At 44.3% G+C, this 15691-nt stretch overlaps 1 pseudogene; it reads left to right on the top strand.

Annotated features, from left to right (window-relative positions):
• Positions 1 to 1740: 1740 nt before the first annotated feature.
• On the top strand, positions 1741 to 15645 carry LOC101752774 (annotated as a pseudogene).
• Positions 15646 to 15691: the final 46 nt, after the last annotated feature.

Here is a 15691-nt window from a genome sequence, read left to right as displayed (position 1 = left end):
CGAGCCGCGCACGCGTCTCTCCCTTTTTTTTTGCTGTTGCCTGCTGCTATCTTGACATTCCCATCGCGAGCCTCTACGCGCATCTCTCCCTTTTTTTTTGCTGTTGCCCGCTGCTATCTTGACATTCCCATCGCGAGCCTCTACGCGCAGGCCTCCGAAACTTCATCCTGCTGCGACACTTGCACGAGTAGGCAGGCGATCAAGTTTTGGGGAAGCGCATCTTCTGCGCGTCATGCTACATCCTGGAGGCCGTTCAAGGGACTGCTCTGCACCAACTCGACACTGCATCAACTTTGATCAACTACATCGAACAGCCCGAACCGACATTTTAGACACAATGTCTGATGCATCCAGTTCTAGGAACGGCGCACCCATTGCCTTCGGCAATGATCCCGCCCCTAGGTACATACTGAACCTTATCTGGTTCTTTCTTTTGGTTCTGTTTACGTTCAAACGTGTTTTAAACAAAACACTTGCACACGCTCTGTATCACTCACAATAACCATAATTTACTTAGAAATATTCGGAATTAAAATATGCCGTAAAATGCCTAAACCTCTAACAGCTCCGAGAAGAAGGCCGGTGATTTGCAAGTTGACGGACAGTTTTCTGTAAATGCACGTCACAAACGTTCTGAGGATATATATTCAGCTTTTGCACGTATTTTGTGTTAGGTTATGTGCTCTGATCGATTGTTGCTTCGCCCGTCTTAGATCGATTTTCTTTTTCGGGTTTGATTTTTGAGGCCAGGACCAAATGATGATGTTGGAGGGTTTGGTCTATCCGGATCTATATATATGATTTATGACAGAACGACAGGACGATGCCAACCCGATCTATGATTAAAAAAAGAAGCAGCAAGATTTTCTCAGAGCACAATCTCGTGCACTTAGCTTGATGCCCCACCCATATGTTTACCTCTTCCCGTCGCAAAGAAAATAGAGGAAGACACCCGTATGACCCCTTTGGCACCGCTCCCTCACGGCTCTCGTTTCCTATGTCACGCTACTTGTATCACTGTTGTGCTGTACTGTAGTGAAGAGTCAAAATCCATATCTGACATGCGCTACGATTAGCTACATTGTACTACAGTTATGGAGGAGGAGCCGGTGAATTTAGAAAAAATTGCTCCCCCCAACTCCAGATCCGACACGCACTACGATAAACTATAGTGTGCTACAGTAATGGAGCTGGAGCCAGCAAGAGCTACGCAAAAGAGACCCATACAGAGCAGAGGGGTGATGCGTGTCCAACGAGGCGAAGTGCGACTCCAGCGATGCCTCCTCTCCAGCAGCGTAACAAGAGTTTATATTGTTTATATTTTAGAACATGTAAGTTCACTCCCACTCTGCACTCGAGGTGGAGCAATATCACCCATTGATTCCTGTGCTTCTGGTAAAATCTTTAGTGTAACGCATATGATGGAATTATATAATATTTGTAATATCAAGTTCACAAGCCTTCATAGAAAACACAATTTCACCACATTATCGAAAATATGTAAAATATTTAATGAAAGTGCTAAACGGCGGCGTCGGCATGGAACATCAGCGGCGACCGTCTGCCACGTCACCAAGCTGTAAGTCTCCTCGCACAGAACAACACGGTCACCGTCGTCGTCGATCGCCTTCGGCTCTGCTTCCATGTGGGAGCCTGGAGGTAGTTGTTGGCCCGTCGCGTCCACTGTGCTTGGAGTCTTGGACAGAGCAGTGGCGCCACTTGACCATAGAAAATTCCCTAGTTGCGCCATCCTTGCATGGTGGCGCAGCGTCGAGGGAGGTGCATGTGTCCACCGCGGCGGCGGGGCCTGAGACAAGTCGCCATCCGAGTCTCCATCAGGTTACCATATATCCCGCTCGGCCTCGGAAGGGGCAGCCAATCCCGAGCTCGAGGCCAGAGAGAGGGGAAGGAGATGAGGAGGCCTGGACCCAGCAGTTCGTGCCGCCATGGCTCTGCTGCGCTCCCGACGTTGCTGCTGCTGCTGCTTCTTCTAGCTGCATCTGCGCAAGCTCAGCAAGCGAGGACAAGGACCGATCCGGTTGAAGGTAAGCGTGCATGTCTTATTTCTTTCAGATTAGCGAGGGGGTTTCAAATCAGCTTGCATCAATCCATCGATATCGTGTTTCGCCTTTTGCTTGCCCACCATAAAATTCACACTTGGCTATGGATGTCCAAACGAGCGGCCCCAGTAGGGTCCGGCACGAGCCTGGCAAGGCACGGTAATTTTCTTCCAAGAATCATCTGCCCGGCAAGGCAAGGCAAGCCATCCCTGATATGTTCCAGAGAATCATCTGCCCGATTCGTCTAAGAAACTATCTCGTTCCAAATGTTTGGGGGTAGAAGGGCAACAGGGGTGCGTTTAATGGTACGATGTTATGATTTTTGGCCTTTTGACTTCGTTCATGTTTTGCCTACGAATAAGGTCCTCTTGGCAGGACTTCTTGAGCAGCCCTAGCTGCCAAACGGGGAAGAACGAAACGGCTCCGCCGATGGAGCCCCACAATTCGCGCTGAGAGGAGCTAAGAGTGGAGGAGAAGCCAAAAATTAAAATTGACTCCCCGCAGCTTCGTCCCATCCGCAAGGCCGAAGTCTCCAGTTTGCCCCTAGGCGCGGTAGGGCATGAGGATGGCACTGCAGCAGCATGCGCGGGCGTTGGCGTTGGGATGGAGCGAAAGGATAAGGTAGGCAGAAAGAAACGGTTGGAACCGTGGAGGAAAAAGCAATAAAAGAGGAAGGAAAATGAAAAAAAAGAAAAGAAATAGAAAAGAAAAAAAAGGTAAGGGTAGTATGGACATTTCACATTTTTATCCATTTAAAACAATCAGGAGAAGCTGTTTTGCCAAATGTTTTTCCAATCAAGCAAACTAGAGCTAAAAAAACCGCTCCATCAGAGAAGCCACAGCCGAAGCTGTTTCAACCACATGAGAGGAAACTTAACAGAGCAAGCCCACGAGATGAAATTGGGATCCAAGTGAGAAAATATTAAGGGCATTCCCAACCTTCAAGTCACCCAATTTCTATATCATTCAATACAGTACCATCTTAGCAATCTAATGATGTGGAAGGTGATTCAGGGGGTGTTACCATCTCAGCAATCTAATGATGTGGGAGGTGATTCAGGGGGTGTTTGGTTCTCATAGACTAAAGTTTTGGTGCACTTTTAGTCCCTAAACACCCAAACAGTGGACTAAAGTTTGAACAAAAGGCTTTAGTCCTCTAATCCACAAAACTGGACTAAAGGGTGTTGGGACACCCCTACCCCTCATTTACTGCCCTCCTTCCCACCCGGCTCCCTCCCGCCCGCCGCCTCCCTCCCACCTGGCCTCCCTCCCACTCGCTGCCGTCGCCGCCCGCTGCCATCACCACCCGCCTCCCTCCTGCTCTCCTCCCCACGCCGCCGCTCTCCCCACGTCCGGCCGCTGCTCCTCCGCTCGTGCCTACCCACCGCTGCTCCCCTCCCCTCGCCGCCGGCCCACTGCTGCCCTCACCTACGCGGTGGCGCTCGACCGTACCGTGGCCGCACTATCGAAGCTCGCTTGCCCTGCAGCTAGGCTGGCGGAGCTTCAATGTACGATGGTGCTAGCCCGCCATGGGGGAGAGGCGATGAGAAGGACTGCCGCCGCCCCCTCGGGGTCCTCCGACGGTCAAATCGACACATCGCCACCCCGTCGAGCCTCCCCAGCGTCCAAATCAACACGACGCCCCCTTGAGCTCACCTTGTGGCCGAATCAATGAGCCTCCATCTTGTCGCCGATTCGAGGCTCCCCCATTCGGGCCAATCCTCTGCTCGCTCCACTGCTCGCCGGCACACAAAGGATCTTGCCTGCACCGCGCGGGAGTTCGCATGTGGCGGGGTAGGTTGGGCATGCCCGGGCGGTGCTCCATTGGCGCTGGAGATGGAGAAGCTTCAACCAGCGGTAGTTAGAGTTCCCGTGTGAGGAGGAGTAGACGCAGGGATACCAAGAGGGTAGGGAAGAAGAGTAAAAAGGTCTTTGTTTAACAGTATTTATGAACTTTAGTCCATTTTAGGGGTTGTTTGGATACTAGGGGCTAAACTTTAGCCTTTGTCACATCAAATATTCGGATGCTAATTAGGAGGACTAAACATGAGTTAATTATAAAACTAATTAGAGAAGCCCTAGGCTAATTCGCGAGATGAATCTATTAAGCCTAATTAACTCATCATTAGCAAATGGTTACTGTAGCACCACATTGTCAAATCATGGACTTAGGGTTAATAGATTCGTCTCGCGAATTAGCCTCCATCTGTGCAATTAGTTTTGTAATTAGCCTATGTTTAATACTCCTAATTAGTATCCAAACATCCGATGTGACAGGGGCTAAAGTTTGACCCCTGGGAGCCAAACACCCCCTTAGTCCATGGAACCAAACAGGGGTGGGACTAAAGTTTAGTCCAGTCTATGCACTAAAGGAACCAAACAGGGAAGAAGAAAGAGTAAGAAATCGTTTTTCTCAGGTGAGAAACTGAGTCGGCTCGCGCACCAAAGTGCATAGATACCGCCGGTATCGCGTTGGGCTAGTGTTATGGTTTCCTTCCTCGTTTTCTTGCCCATCTTCCCGATGCGTTGTGCGCCGCGACCCACCCCCAGGCTCCGTGCATGCCTGCTACTACCGTGTCGCGACCCTACACCTCACTGCACCAGATCAGCCGCCTGTCGTCACCTTCTCCGGCGTGCCGCGCTCCCATGGCTGCCTTCTCCGGCCACCCCCCTAGCCTCCTTCTCTGGCCACCACGCGTGCTGCCAGCTGCCTTTCTATTTTCGTCCTCTCTTTCTCCCTGGCCTGCGCTGCCTACGGCTGCCAGCCGCCACCGCTTCCGCGTACCACTGCCGGCCACCTCTGCCACGCCTCCTGGTGCTTGAACCTCCCGCTGCTAGTCGCCGCCCGTCGTTCCTCCACTAATGGGCGATAGGGGAGAGAGAGAAAAGAAGGCAGTGGTAAAATGGGTGTAAATTCGGCAAACTCCAGGGGTATTATGGTACCGAATGGTGCAGGATGGATGAGGGAGCCGCGGGGAGCTCATTTTCCTAGCTCCGCCTGCTCGTTTTGGCTCCTCTCAACAGGTTTTTAGGCAGTTTCGCCGGAGAAGCTGTTTTGAAGAAAGTGTTTGACACGGCTCCTTGAGAAGCCGGTGGAGAAGCTCCTCAAGGAGCCGTGACAAAGGGGGCTAACGACGTGGCAGGTGATTTAACGAAGAAAGAGCGAGATATCGTTGTTTTTCTCATGTTAGAAACCGAGTCAGCTCGCGAATCAAGTGCGTAGATACCGCCGAAATCGCGTTGGGCCAGCGTTACGGTTTTCTTCCTCGTTTTCTTGCGCATCTTCCCGATCCGCTGTGCGCCGCGACCCACCCCCAGGCTCCGTGCGCGCCTGCTACTGCCGCGTCGCGACCCTCCCTCACGCGCGCGCCGCGGGCCATCCCCTCCCTCGCTCGCGCGTGCCAATTTCCGGCGCTTGTGTCCGCCTGACGCCGCTGGCCACCCCCGTGCGCGGCCGCGCACCAAGCCTCCGCCAGCAATTCCCCACGCGCCGCTTCTAAGGATCGATTGGAGAAGAAAGGCGTACATCAAAAGAAATCGAGGAAGCCCTCTTCAAGTTCCAGACGAGTTGTTGGTGCTGCTGCTGTTGCTTTCTCCAGGCGCTAGTTCTCCGTCCGTTGCTTCTAGCGCCACTTTGGCACTTTGTCCAGGCACTGATCGAACCAGCGCTCATCTCGCTCCTGCATTTTGGCCTGCATCGTCTCTTGGCGGCTCTTTCCAGGTTGATCGATCTTATAGCAGCTGCGAATGAATTTATTTTAATTTCAATGGCTCGGACTGTGGCAGCATGAAGGCTACGCGGTTGCTTGCCACAGCTGACCGAGCTTTGTTTGTGCTGCTTGCGTGAAATCATACGTAGAAACTACCCATAGAAATTATAGGTTGGGGAGATTAGATCTACAAGTGGCATCTTGATGATATGTGAACATAAAAACTACCCATAGAAACTATGATTTGGAACTGCCCTAAAAATCAACCTTCCTTAGAGAGCTAGTTGTTGACTTGTTGTGCAGTTTCAACCACCTTATGGCTGCTTGTCGTGGTAGTTACTTGCTAGTTGTCGTTTTCATTGCCTGTCTCCGGTGGAGTCGTCTAAGACTAATTCTTTACTACTCCTTCCGGTCATCTAGCATGACGAGTCGTCTTTAAATGACCAAATATAGTAAGAATAATTTGATAGGTAACTTTCTCATATGTACGTCTTAAAAAAATAAATCAGCACCTAATTGATTACTTCATCCATTCTAAAATATTTTTCATTAGTTTTTTCTAAGTCAAACTTTCTCTTTTTTACTGTGAATCACAGACGTAGACGCTCACATACATGTACGCACACTCGTCCCTACGAATACACGCACGCAACTTTACCCCTATGAGCACCTCCGAAAAATTGAACCGGTAAATCCTCGAGATTGATGAAGTCACCACTGACATCTCGCTATCAATGGGCACATCACCTACCACTGAGCAGGTTCCACCACAAGGGACCTTACCAGCTAGGCTACGCTCAGTTCACTAAATCAAACTTTCTCTAATTTTGATTAAGTTTATAAAAAAATATAATAACATCTACAATACCAAATAAAAAAGTGCATCTAGCCTAGTGGTTAGAGCACTTGAGCAGTATCCAGCAGACCTTAGTTCGACTCCTCTTGGAAGCGAATTAAACAGGTCTAGAATAAAAAATTAAAAAAAATAGGTTGTGGCTTTCCTACTGACTTCATCAAAAAATACCAAATAAAATACACTGTCAAGATATTTCATGGTGGATTCACTGAAACTAATTTGATGTTGTAGAGGTTGATGCCTATCAAATTTATAGAAATTTGATTTAGGATAAATCTAAATTCAACTCTATTTTGAAACAAAGGGAATCGATACTAAACATAGAAACATTTTCGTGCTGCTTGCCTGGCACAGACCTGGGCTGAGATGGCGTAACAAAACAGGTTGGCGCATGTGCTGTGCTGGCAACATGTAGGCCGGCGTGCGTGTAGTCATGAAACCGATAGTAAAGGTAAAAGCATCTTGTTCGAGCATAAATTTTGGTTGTGAAAGAGTGGGATAGTCCATTGCAGGGCAGGACAGATTTCATCTCGAGCACAAATATTTTTGTGCATCTTCATGTCATCTTGTTCTCACCTCTTGCTGCATAGTATTAGTACCCCCATTGCCTTTTTTTTTTGTTGTAAAAATAAGAAAGCCCCGAGGTAGGACTGCTAGAGTCTTGGTACTTTTTTAGGAACAGGTGGGGACTAAGATTCCTACTAGATATATATTTTTTATTAAAAAAGAAAAAAGTTACCATGTCACCAAGCTTTTAGGGTACTTATAATGCTTTTTATGTATTACAAGCTTAAGACTAGCTATCACTGTACACTACTAGATTCACCACTTTTGCCTAGAGTTCGCGTTGAGTGCCTGAGGGTGATCTGTTATTTTATATATTCTCTGTGGTCGGTAAAGGTTAGTCGGTGATTGCTTCTCTGGAAATCATGTTCACTCTCGGAGATCAGCTATGTAACACCAAAATACTCTCGACCATTAGAGCACATGAATACTAAACAAATCAATCCCCCTCGGCCACACAATGCAAGCTCTCGGCCTGCAAAAAGTTATAGTCAGGGTCTAAATATCTTAAACCATAGGAGCATATTGCAAAATTTTCTCGGACTGCCGAGGGGCAGGATGTTTGATCGCGTTTTCGTGTTTGTGTCTCATTCGCAGCGGATGCGCTGAAGGGGGTGTTTGACAAACTCGGGAGCAGACTGTGGCCATCTTGGTTCAGCGGCGTCGACCCTTGCGCCGGCGCGGCCACGGACGACACCGACGTCGACAATCGCCCAAAATTGAACCCGGGAATCAAATGCGACTGCACGTACCAGAACAACACCGTCTGCCACATCACCAGGCTGTAAGTGTCTCACGCTACCTATCCGTACGCCCACCATCAGTTGCTGGATGATCTAATTTGCCCACCTGAGGTGGCAGTTCGTGCACTCAGAGTGTGGCAGGCTAGTGCATCGTCCTTATCTCTGCAACTATTGCTTGTGCGGTTATTTGACGGCGCTCCATAACCTGGTGGTGTTTGTCTGACGACGAACATCCATGAAGGTTTATTTCAAAAAAAAAACATCCATGAAGGCTAAATTGAGATGGTGCGAGCTGATGGGTGCTTCACTGTTATTGCTGCAGGAAAATGTACGCATTGGATCTGGTAGGTCCTATACCAGAAGAGCTGAGGAACCTCACGCACTTGACCAATTTGTATGAATTCTCAACGTTCTTGAAATCGTCAGTGAGCCAAAGTATCCCAAGTGTATATTAAGATTGTTTAGTCGCAACTTATTGGTGGACTTTGTCATTTCCCGCAGTTCCACGGCATATCATATTATCATAGCAGCGGATTGCTTTGTAGTAGCCTCCCACATCAAGCTCAAAATTTCTTTAAATATAATACCTACTGAGAGCCATCCTTTTTCGTTTACATCTGATCTGATCTGACGTTTTTTTAGGAACTTAATGCGGAATTACTTAACAGGGCCTATACCATCGTTCCTTGGGGAACTGACTGCTTTGCAATACTTGTGAGATTTAGAACCTAACATTACTACATCGCATGTTTTGGGTAACATTGAAACTTAAACTATCTCCCTTGAACATACAAGGAATCTTGCAATTAATGCATTATCTGGATCTGTTCCAAAGGAGCTTGGGAAGCTTGTGAATCTCGTATCCCTGTAAGTAATTTACCTTCTCTGTTTCATGGCCCTATTTCAGTAGAAATCTTTGCTAATGTCCAAACTACAAAGTTTTATAAATCTCGACCTGGCTTTGTACACGTACCTATAAATTTATTTAAATGTGTAAGAATCAACAAATAAAGAACAGTTTAAGTTGAGAATACATGCTATCGACATCAAGCTTATAGAAAAAACACACCTTCATTCCTTCTACTAGTTGACCTCTGTCGGGAAAAGTATTCATCCTTCGAAAGGTAAGAAAGTTTCCTGTCACAAATCTTTTGCTACTAACCTGACATTTTTTTTGGGATTTCAGGGGCATAAGCATGAACAACTTAAATGGATCCCTTCCTCCCGAACTGGGTAACATGGTTAAACTTGAGCAACTGTGCGTATTTTGATTAATTTTGGGCACCCTGTAGTCCTTACCTTTTCTTCTACCAAACCATGTTAACATTCTTATTCGTTTATTTCTGTCTTGCAGATATATTGACAGCTCTGGCTTAAGTGGTCCACTACCACCATCATTTTCTAAGCTTACAAGCATGAAAATATTGTATGCCTATAAAAGATGTTTTGTCAACAGTATTATTCATTTAACCTTATGCGTTATTCTTATTTGTGATTAGGTGGGCATCAGATAATGATTTTACTGGGCAAATACCAGATTACATTGGGAGCCTCAGTAATTTATTAGATCTGTAAGATTTACAACTTATACTTTTCAGATGGTGTTGATAATTTCTTTAAAGACATTGTGTACAGTTTGCAACAGTTCTCAAGTATGAAATTCATTTTGAACCCTGGCTCATTGTGCTCATAAATGAGATGGTATTAGCTAAGTATAGTTTTTACTCTGCTAAATCTCCATTCAGTGGCCTATTAAAATAATCCACATAAGGTCAGATGTGAGGTGGTTTCATCATTTTAGTAAATATTACATTTTTTCACTATTCATGATAATGCGGTTCTGTTCCACATATTCTGGACAACAAGGAACAATGCAATCTCCAAACAACAGCAAGTTTCAGTTGAGAGTTGCAGAAACATTTTCAAGTATGAATTTGCTATGGTTATCCATCGAGAAAAAAGAAGTCTTTCCCTAGAATCACAGAATGGCTTGACAATCTGTTGTGATTTTCCTTTTTCTCCTTTTTGCTCTGTAAAAGACTCCTTTTTCCTGAATATATAACCAGTAGGGGTCCTAACCCCTCCTGTTCCATTAAAAAATACTAGTGTTAAAAATATTGAATTGATTTTTCTAATAATTATCTTTTTTATGGAACAGATCATATTTCTATCTGCATAAACCTATTTACTTTTTTTACCAAGAAAGTGACCCTTGTACTAGCAGGATCTTCCTTCTTTCTTCACTAGTAACAACAACTATAATTTTGCAGACGGTTTCAAGGCAATTCATTTCAAGGTCCACTTCCAACCACTCTTTCTAATCTTGTCCAACTGACAAGCTTGTAAGTGACTACTGATGGCGGGAGTAGATAAGTATCATTGTCAAGTATTAAGGTTGCAGAACAGAAGAATTAATTATCTACTTCTGTGGTTCAGACGAATAGGTGACATAGTAAATGGGAGTTCTTCACTGGCATTCATCAGTAACATGACATCTTTGAACATCTTGTATGCATAACTTGTCATTCACTTGATGACTCAAAACTACATCTTAATATTTGCTGTAGTGCAACCAAATTGTTAAATCCGAAAACTCTTGACATGTTTCATTGCAGAGTTTTGAGGAACTGCAGGATATCTGATAACCTGGCATCAGTAAACTTTTCACAGTTTGCAACATTAACCCTACTGTAAGACATTTTGTTTCTTCGTAAACTCCAGTCAACTGCATGTTTTGCTAGATGCTTTAATGAACTGCTGTGGATTATGCATTGTTTGATGACCCCTTTCTCTCCTAGTCTCATTTGTTCTACTGTTACAGGGATTTGAGTTTTAACAATATTACTGGCCTAGTACCGCAAGCTCTGCTGAATCTGAATTCACTCAGCTTCTTGTATGGTTTATCTTGCCTTCTGATACTTATTTCTAGGTTCTGATGACAATGATCATCAATCTTGCTAATGCGCAAATTTGGTCTGCCCAGGTTTCTCGGGAATAATAGTCTTTCATGAAGCCTTCCAAGTTCTATAGGAACTTCTCTTAAAAACTTGTATGTTTGTCCACTTTCATTTGTGAAGTAAAACCAGGAAGGCGTTTATCTATAACATTTACACGCTTTGTTTTGTGTAGAGACTTTTCCTACAACCAGCTATCAGGAAACTTTCCCTCCTGGGTTAGTCCGAATTTGACATTGTAAGTGCTGAGTTTTGCAAGCTTGATTGACTGACCGAAAATTCAGCCCTATTACTATTATTTTAAAGATAATCCAATATCATACACATGTATTAAACTAGCATTTTTTAATATCAACTACATCTAAAAGGCTGCTTTTGCTGCACCTAGACCATATTTATTTTTTCTTTTTTTCTTTTCTTTTTGCATTTGACGTCATCTATGATTCAGAATCTTTGAACAAGCAGATGTGTACTTTACCTTATCGCTTATCTTAAAAAACTGAATCAATTTTGTCCCTGCTTTGGTTTCTCTTGATTCTCTGCAATAGTGCCTTCTAACTCTTTTTTACATGTTTCATTCTACATAGGAATTTGGTGGCGAACAATTTCGTAATCGACGACTCCAATAACAGGTCAGTTTGTATTCAAATAGGTCATTAAAGTCTTCAAGCACAATTTTTATGTTCTCTCAGGCCTCAGCTCATATTTTGGATTCAAATTGACAATGTTTGACATCTTCAGTGCCTTACCTTCGGGGCTAGGGTGCCTTCAGCGAGACACACCCTGCTTTCTTGGCTCTCCACAATGTGAGCTTCCACTTTTGCACTTTAAGGATATGCTAAATAACATCAGTATTAAATAATTTAACATGCTTGCAGCTTCCTCCTTTGCTGTGGACTGTGGGAGCCAGAGATCTATGTCAGTCTCAGATAATTCCATGTATCAGCCTGACAACGCCGATCTGGGACCTGCTTCCTATTATGTTACAGGAGCACCAACGTGGGGTGTTAGCAATGTTGGGAGGTTCATGGAGGCACCAAATAATAGTTACATAATCAACAGCTCACGCCAGTTTCTGAAAACTCTAGATTCAGAACTGTTCCAGACAGCAAGGATGTCTCCATCATCATTACGCTACTATGGCATTGGACTTGAGAATGGAAATTATACAGTCACACTTCAATTTGCAGAGTTTGACTTCGAAGACATGCAGACTTGGAAGAGTTTAGGTAAAAGGGTTTTCGATATCTATATTCAGGTAGGTTCCAGTCATGCTGATAACTTACACTTACTTGAGATTTTAGCTTATGGGCTGATTGAGATTTTCTAATGTTTTTTTTCTTGCTTTTGGTACAGGGTGAGCGTAAAGAGCAGAACTTTGACATAAGAAAGGCAGCAGCCGGAAAATCTTACACTGCTGTCACGAGGAAGTATACTGTTCCTGTCACCAGAAACTTCCTTGAGATTCATCTTTTCTGGGCCGGCAAGGGCACTTGTTGCATCCCTAGTCAAGGCTACTATGGGCCTTCGCTCTCTGCTTTGAGTGCAACTCCAAGTACTCCCGTTGTCTATAAACCAACGTTTCTATACTGTTTAGATAATTTTCGCGGGGTCAACTTAGTTCCCATTAGGAGAATGCTGATGACTGAACCAACACTCTGACATGTATAATAGTGATACAGAATTACAGATCCACTCTGAACCGGTGCTGAATTCTCAAGTACTTTTAAAAAGTGAAAATTCATAAACACTTAACATAGGATCCAAATCCAAGATTGCATTTGTTCTAACAAGTGGACTTTTGGACAGATTTCGAACCTACAGTGCGTAATGCTGCCCATGCTGCCCAGACGAAACGTACTAGCAATACAGGTGTCGCTGTTGGGGTTGGGGTTGGTGCAGCAGTTTTAGGACTATTAGTGCTCTCTGGACTCTATGTGTTGAGGCAGAAAAGAAGAAAATTGTCATTGGACAAACGAGGTACATGATATGACAGGTTCACAGTGTATTCTTAAACCAGACAAAGAGGTTGTGCTCATAAACTTAACTCTTGTGATTCTTGCAGAGCTGTACAGTTGTGTTGGAAGACCAAATGTATTTAGTTACAGTTATGGTGAACTAAGGACCGCTAGTGAAAATTTTAATTCCACTAACCTTCTTGGTGAAGGAGGATACGGGGCAGTTTATAAGGTTAGTTCATCTGTACTACACATGGTGACATGGATGCAAATTTGCTATGGAATTTTAATTTGCCTCTGAAATTAAGTTTCCACGTACATAAGTAGTGCACACCAGAGCTCTTTTTCTGTATGCAAATTGACTAATAAACCTCTACTTCTGGGCAATGCTTCACCTATTCTTTTAGTAATATCAATCTACACACACATTCCCCATTGGTTTTCCCTTTTGTTGCTCTCTACTAGTTCCTTTTATAGTTGCCCCACATGGCTAGCTTGGCAGTCTCTTTATTTTGTCCATTATATGCGTGATAATGAGGTGTCTGAAACTTACATTCTTAAAAAATGCCACATTTTCGCAGGGTAAACTGACCGATGGAAGCATGGTAGCAGTAAAGCAGCTATCTGAAACATCTCGTCAAGGGAAGAAGCAATTCATAGCTGAAATAGAAACTATTTCCCAAGTGCAACATCGGAATCTCGTGAAGTTGTATGGTTGCTGCCTTGAGGGCGAAAATCCACTGCTGGTTTACGAGTACTTAGAGAATGGAAGTCTTGATAAAGCATTGTTTGGTACAGGTTCATTCAATTTGATGCAACTGTATATAACTCCGGCCCTCCAGGAGTTCATCGTATAACTTAAACATTCATTTGCAGGAAGTGGGAGAAAGAACCTAGACTGGCTTACACGCTTTGGGATATGCTTAGGCATTACAAGAGGTCTAGCTTATTTGCACGAAGAGTCTAGCATCCGTGTTGTGCATAGGGATATAAAGGCCAGTAATATCTTACTTGACACCAATTTCAACCCTAAGATCTCAGATTTTGGACTCGCTAAACTTTATGATGACAAGAAGACGCATGTCAGCACAAAAGTTGCCGGTACATTGTAAGCGCATTTGCATCTTGCCCCATTTATAGTAAGTAGGGAATGAGAGGTTATCTTGCACACTGGAGTGCACCTTTATACAATTGCAGAAAGTTTATACTTTAGTTTGATTAATCTGTGAGCTAATAACATTATTTTTCTGCTCTTCTTTCAAGTGGTTATCTAGCACCTGAGTACGCCATGAGAGGTCATGTAACGGAGAAAGTTGATGTATTTGCTTTTGGCGTGGTCATATTGGAAACAATAGCTGGAAGGCCAAACTATGATGATAGGCTTGACGAAGACAGCGCCTATCTTTTAGAATGGGTAAAGTCACTACAAAATTTAGACCCAGGTCAAATTGCAGTTTTTCATGTGGTAACTGGGAATATATATATATATGATAGGCACTTATATAACATAAAAATTAAAGCTCATGTGCGTTCATAAGATTTTTTATTCAAAAACTTAACCATAATTTTGACATCATTGAATTATATAAAAAGAGATGCAGTCAAATAAATAAGCTATGTACAGAATGCTAGTTGTTGATAGGCACTTGTTTAGAAGAGGGAAAGTTTTGTTACTCCCTCGGACACAGAATATAAGTTATTGATCTAAAGATCTATGCTCCAGTGTCCCTCTTCTAAAATGTGCAGCAGTTTTAGCTTTGCGCAGCACTACATGAAGAATTATTTAGATTAACAACATAAAAATTTAAAAGTTGTTCATATACTAAATTCAACATAAAAATGCTATTTATTTGAGACAAATACATTTTTCGTAGAAATTGCTAGTCATGCATATGGTGTCACTTATAAGACCTTGTTAGCATCTAAGCAGCTGACACAGCGTGTTAAATTTTAAAATGGCAGCATTATGTGGATCTTAGAATTTGGAATCATATGAAAAAAAATAGTTTGTTGCATTCCTACAACAGTGAAGTTCTCCTACATGCATGAGCCCTACGCTTTCAGGTCTGGCAATTGTACGAGGAAGGCCGTCCTCTCGACGTCGTGGACCCGAGTCTCATGGAATTCGTCAGCGACGAGGTTCTCCGTGCCATCCGCGTCGGCCTCCTCTGCATCCAGAGCTCACCTCGGCAGCGGCCATCCATGTCAAAGGTGGTGTCCATGCTCACAGAAGACATCGAAGTGCCAGAGGCAGTCACGAAGCCCAGCTACGTCACCGAGTGGCAGGCGAGCTCGAGCAAGAGGGAGGTGGTCGGCATGTCGGCATCGACATCGTCGTACCTGAGCTCCCTCATCGAGGAAGGCCGGTGATGATGGTCAATGATCATCAGATTCAAATAAGCTTCTGTCAAGCAACGGATTATATTATTTGGTGTGGATGCACTTTGAAGATTTGGATGTGTGTAAGATTCGTTAGGTGCACCATCCAAATGGCCCTCTTTCGCACCCAAGGCTCGCCCCCCTAGCAGCCATATCCACGGAATACGTTGTGTGTAGATACACACTTCACAGTTGGTGCCCTGATTGTTAGTTTTGCATAGTGGATTATAAGCCTTATATCACTGCATATGACGGTTATTATCCATTATTCCATTGCCGTGCCTACTTTGATCCAATGGCGGACCTGGCATCAAATTCTCTCCGTAGGCACTTGCCTGGGTTCATAGGATTAGGCCAAATTCTTCAGCAGAACAGAAGGGAAAAAATGCTAAATTTTCGATAAATGCAAGGAGATTGTGTCTATGTCGTTCCACTCTCGTTGAACAAGCCCTTGTCAATGCTAAGGT

Source organism: Setaria italica, chromosome VII, assembly GCF_000263155.2.
Source record: "Setaria italica strain Yugu1 chromosome VII, Setaria_italica_v2.0, whole genome shotgun sequence".
NCBI classification, from domain to species: domain Eukaryota; kingdom Viridiplantae; phylum Streptophyta; class Magnoliopsida; order Poales; family Poaceae; genus Setaria; species Setaria italica.
This window is presented reverse-complemented; position numbering and strand designations above follow the sequence as displayed.